Below are 5634 nucleotides of genomic sequence, written 5' to 3'. Positions count from 1 at the left end.
GGTGATCTCGGGACCCTCCGATGCCCGGCCGAATGGCTACATTCTCACAATGTGTGACAAGGGCTGCCGCTTTCTGAGGGCCACATATGTTCCAGAAACTGGACGACGTGCACATGGACTGGCTGGGTCTCTAAAAGAGCAATTGGCCATTATTTTCTCTTCTCATAGGTGAGAAACCGGAACATCAGAGAGGTGCGGTGACTTGCTCAAGGTCACACACCGGGGGTTCAAACATAGGTCAGCTGACATCAGTGCCGCACTGCTGCCGTTCTGCAGGCTTCCCAGGAGGACCACTGTGATCTCCTTCGGCTCGGGCTTTGGTCCCCGGAGTCTGTCAAATGTGGTGGCTGAGAATGCCCCATTGAATCAGACATCCTAGGTTTGAATCCTGGTCCCTCTGCTTCCTGGTGGGTGGGTCACTTTACCTCTTTGAGCCTCAATTTCTTTACCTATCAAACGGTCCTAATAATAGCAATTACTTCAAAGGGCTGTTACAAGCATTAATTTAACAACACAGCACCTACCCAATAGCACATGGTCAAGTGAAAATACTGGTTTCCAGTCTCTCTTGAACGGGAATGCTCTGTCAGTGCTAGAATCACTGTGCACATGGTTGCGGGGGGTGGGGGGGGGTGGTCAAGGGGCAGCTGTGTCCTTTTGAGCAGCTCAGTACTTACCGGAGGCCTCGCTGTGCCCTATTGTTCCATGCCCAGCAAGCACTATTCACGTCTCCATTTGGTCCCTGCAGAAATTAGAATTTGTGACCCTTGCTCTAGGGCTCACATTGCAACAATGAGAAATATATTTTGAAATTGGCATATTAAATGGGCTTAGCTGGCAAAGTACAGCAAACTCCTTGGAAGGTCAAAGCCATCGGCTGATAACTGGTCAGAAACAAACCCTGTGCAGATAACTGGCGATTTTTTTTAACCATGTATGTCTGCATCAGTCCTCATGGGCTGGACCATCCAGGACCTCAGGCTTCCGGAAGCACTCTTCCATGGGCTGTTGGAGAAATGTGAACACTGTGCAAAGGTGAGTGGGAGGCTCAGGATGTCGGGGGAAATTGCCTCAGCCATTTGTTCAATTCTGTTTATGGTCTGAGTGATTTTGTGCAGAGCCTTGCAAGGAAGATTTAAAAGAACTGAGCAAAAATGTTCTTGCACCATAAAATGCCTTTCCTGTCCTGGCGGTAAGAGGAATGAGGCCATAAAAATGCTGTTTTGACGGGACTGAGTCGGCAGGTAAGTTTCAGTCCTCGAATAAACATCTCTTCTTTCCTCGGGGGCAAAGCTGAGAGGAACGGTCTTCCAAGAGCTGTGATTGTACGATGTGCTCCTCTCTTCTCATAGCAACCCTTGGAGGTGAGGGCTTCGATCTCCCATTTTGTGGAGGAGGAAACAGACTCACAGAGGGGAAGTGACTCATCCAAGATCATATAGCAGGATCGGGACTGAAACTCATTAGTGGGAAGGCTGAAGCCTTTGCCCTGCTACCTGACCCTAAAGACAGGGTACCCCTCGTTCCTTTCTCCACGCTGTCTTCTTCAATCTGCCAGTGATGTGGGAGGGGGCAGGAGTCATGGGACCACTTTCAGGTCATTGGCTTTCCAGGGCTGTCTCCACGGCCCTGACCTTCCTTCCTGAGTCCATCTGTTCAACAGCTGCGCATCCCACAGCTTACCTGACAGTCTGCACCTCCCCTCACCAGACTCTTAGTGCTGCTTGAGGGAATCACCATCTTTGTTGCCTGATCGTACCTCACCTGACTTCCTGAGGTCTGGAAAACCTCATCGTGTTTCCTGTAAATAGCTCCAAACTTGAGGTCTCTCTGACTCCTCTTTCTATCCATTCATTGTTAGGTTATACTGATATTTTTTTCCTTTACACTCTTTTCCCCATAGGCATCCTCGTCACCTTGCCTGGCCCAGGCCTCCTGATCCCCATCTCACCCCACCCAGCGGCTTCAGAAGGATCTTACCAAAATGCTGAACCTTTCAAAGCTCCCTGAAGTCAGAGGTTACAGTCAAGGCCTTCAGGCCTCTGCAGTCTGGTCACCGCCCATCTCTCAGATCTTTCCTTCCTCCTGGCCCCTCCGTGAGCTCTAGCCTCTGGTCCATTTGGACTCCATGCTGTTTTCTAAAACAGTTCTTGGTAGTCTTGCTATTGAGTTCAGTTTGTGTTGCTCCCTCTGCTTAGATCTCCTTTCCTACCCAATCTTGGCCTAACAGGACCATGTTCATTCTTTATGGCCATCCCCTAAAGTCCCATCTCTTAAAGGATCTTCCTCCCTAATCCATGGAAGCCTGCATTAGAAAGAGGAAGGTGATGGATTTGAAGCTCTGCTTTGCAAGCTGGCTCTGGAAATCATTTTCTTGAGCTACAGTTTCTCCATCAGTAATGTCAGGGTAATAGCTTCTAGCTCCTAGGGTTTGGGAAGGATTAGATGATTCCAGCAAAAGCTTGAGACATGATTAGCCCTCAGTAGATGGTAGACTAGTAAACTTTCCTTCTCCCTAGAGTTCTTAAGCCTCTGAACAGACTATAAGATGCTTAATAGCTACATGAGGGTGAGAATAGGTACATTAACCAGAAGTTTTTTGGTGGTAGGTGACAGCAACTCAGTGCCAACTGACACAGCAAATAAGAAATGTATTGAATCATACAAATGAAATGAAATGAAATGAAATGAAATGAAATGAAATGAAATGAAATGAAATGAAGCTAGTCCAGGGATAGGACTAGCCTCAGGTATGGCTGGATCCAGAGACTCAAATGATGTCAACTAATTGTTTTCTTTCTCCTGCTTGTCCTTTATCTTCATGTCTACCCATTGTTTTTCTTCTGTTTTAGCTTTTTCGGTTTCCCATTTGTACTCTTTCCATATTGGAACACTGCTCAGATCTTGCTTACATCTCTTAGCAACCCTAAGACAGTATGTTTTTCAAAACCTCTAGCCAATAGCCCTAGGACTGACTTTCACTGCCACTGCCTGGGTCACATGACCCAATCACTGTCAAGATGCACTTTGGAGGCAGAGAGGTATGGTCAGTCTCACTAGAACCACAGGGACTGAGGATGGGCCACAATTGCTTTCCAAAGCAAAATCAGGGTGCTGGAACCAGAGGAGTAGGAATGGATGCTAGGTGGGCAGAATCAGATGTATACACGGTAGATAGAAGCAGAATCAGTGTGCAGTTAGTTACATGTGTAGACACTTGTACAAGAACATCCTAGGGACGTCTGGGTGGCTCAGTGGTTGAACGTCTGCCTTCAGTTCAGGGTGTGATCCTGGGGACCTGGGATCGAGTCCCACATCAGGCTCCCCACAGGGAGCCTGCTTCTCCCTCTGCTTGTGTCTCTGCCTCTGTGTGTGTGTGTCTCATGAATAAATAAGTAAAATCTTAAAAAAAAAAAAAAGAACATCCTGGTGTGTGCTTTCTCCCACTGAGCCTGTGAAGGAAGAGCCCATCTTCCAACCTTGTGCCACACATGATCGCCTGAAGTATGCCTATGGGACAAAAGGTCACCTCTCCTCCTCAATGTCCCATGGCAGCCTCACACTTCCCATTGCCCCTCACATTCCTCCCTCCCTACTGGTGTCTGTCCCTGAGTAACACAGTCCTGGGTTCTAGCTCTGTTGGCCCCGTACTGTTGACCTTGAGAAAACTGCTGGACCTTTCTAAAATGCTACTTTCTTTGTTTACGTGTGGACAGCTCCAGTAAGAAAGTGGCCACTTACCCAACACTTAGAAGGAAATTATGACACCAGTGGTTAACATGTACTCTGTGCTCACAGAGCCATGCACATGTCACCCACTTTTCAAGCATGATCTCACTGAATCTGCTCAACTACTCTGGGGGGAACTATGAGGAAGGGACTATGATGACAACCACCGCTGTTTGTAGATAAGAGAGCTGAGCCCAGAGAGGTCAAACAACATGCCATGCAACCAGTAGACGCTAATGCTAAAATTTGAACTCTCTCTGCCTATCTCTAGTGTCTACGTTCTTCATCACTATAGCCATTTATTCAATCAACATGTGTTAAGCAGCTACTATGTATCAGGTGCTGTTTCAGGCCCTAGGGAATATGGCAGTGAACAGAACCAACACAAATCCTTGCCCACCCAGAATCTGTGTTCTAGGGGAGCAGTGGGGAGGTAGCATGAATGAGTGAGTCTGAGAATATCTCTGTATGTGTTGTGAGAGCGTCTGGGGAGGGGTCATGTGGCAAGGACATGAGAATGACCCCCAGGAACTGAGAGCAGCTCCCAGCCAATAGCCAGCAGACCAATAAGGACCTCAGTGCTACCATCACCATGAAATGGATTCTATTAACAGCCACAGGCCTCCGACAAGACCCCAGCTGACACTCTTAAGCTCAGTCTCTGGAGATCTTGAGCAGAAGCTCCAGCTAAGTTGGGCCTAACCTCTGCCCTGTAGACTTGTTGGTCCTTAGTGATGTGGCAGGGAACAGCTCATGCAGCTATGGCAGCTGTCTCCTGAGGTCGTCAGGGGGATCAGTCTGCAAGCACAGTGACCAGTGAAGGTGCTAGAACACTGTGAGCGACAAATAAAGAGCAGTTGTCGTCATAAAAAAAAAAATGTGTGTATACATGATGTATGTGTGTTTATATATCGCCGGCAAATGCTAAGGAGACAAATAAAGCAGGAAAGGCAGTGATAAGGAGGAGTTCTTGGGAGCGTGTGCATGCTTGTGGGTGCGTGGGTGTGTGCGCAAGTGACGGGGGTGCTCATTTTCAGGGAGGGGGTGTTCATTTTTGAATAGGGTGGTCAGGGAGTGTTTTACAGAGAAGGGAACATTTGAGTCATGATCTGAGAGAGGAGAAGAGAAGAGGAAGTGGAGCAGAAGGAATGAGGAGGAGGAGGAGGAGGAGGAGGGAGCGTCTGGATTTCTCGGGGAAGAATGGTTTGGGGCAGAGGGAACAGTAAGCTGAGCAAACAGTAGGGCAACCAGGTTTGTCCGTTTGGACTGGAAGCTTCCCTCAACCCTCCTGCCCCATCTCCGAGCCCCCAGTGCTGCCTTGGCCCCAGCATCGTGGGTAGTTTCCTTCCTGGGGCCAGCAGCCACGTGGGCTCCCAGTCCAGCCGGCGTGTGGACCACGGCAGGCTCGGGACAGGTGCAGCACAGTGAGCTGGTGGAGAGGACAGTGGACCTGCTAGGGGTCAGGGTGGAGCAGGGGTGGACGAGAGCAAGTGTGGGGGCTAGTGGGGACTTAGGGTAACCATGCATTACTACCCTGCTCCAGGCTTTGCCACCACGACACGTCCCAGATAATTCCTAAGCATCTGTTTGCAGACTTTATGTTCAAAGAGTCTGGGGTTATCCTAACACCCTCAGAGGGCCTGGCAGAGGGTCTCACAACTGATAGCCTCCTCCACCCACAGAAGCCAGGATGAGACCGGGCCTTTGGCCCAAGGTCAGATCAGGGGACTGAACCCTGAACCTCTCGGCAGGCAGGATGTGTACCAGTAAGATGCGGATGAAGACAGTTTGCCTTGAGAGCAGTCTGTCCTGGCGTCATGCTCCCCATCTGTCCACTCCTTGCTTCTCCTCTGTCCAGAGTCTTCCTGTATCAAGAAGGGCAGCCAGGGTGGCACCCTCTCTTTA

The sequence above is a fragment of the Canis aureus genome, chromosome 4 (genome assembly GCF_053574225.1).
Source record: "Canis aureus isolate CA01 chromosome 4, VMU_Caureus_v.1.0, whole genome shotgun sequence".
In the NCBI taxonomy this organism is placed as follows: domain Eukaryota; kingdom Metazoa; phylum Chordata; class Mammalia; order Carnivora; family Canidae; genus Canis; species Canis aureus.
This window is presented reverse-complemented; position numbering follows the sequence as displayed.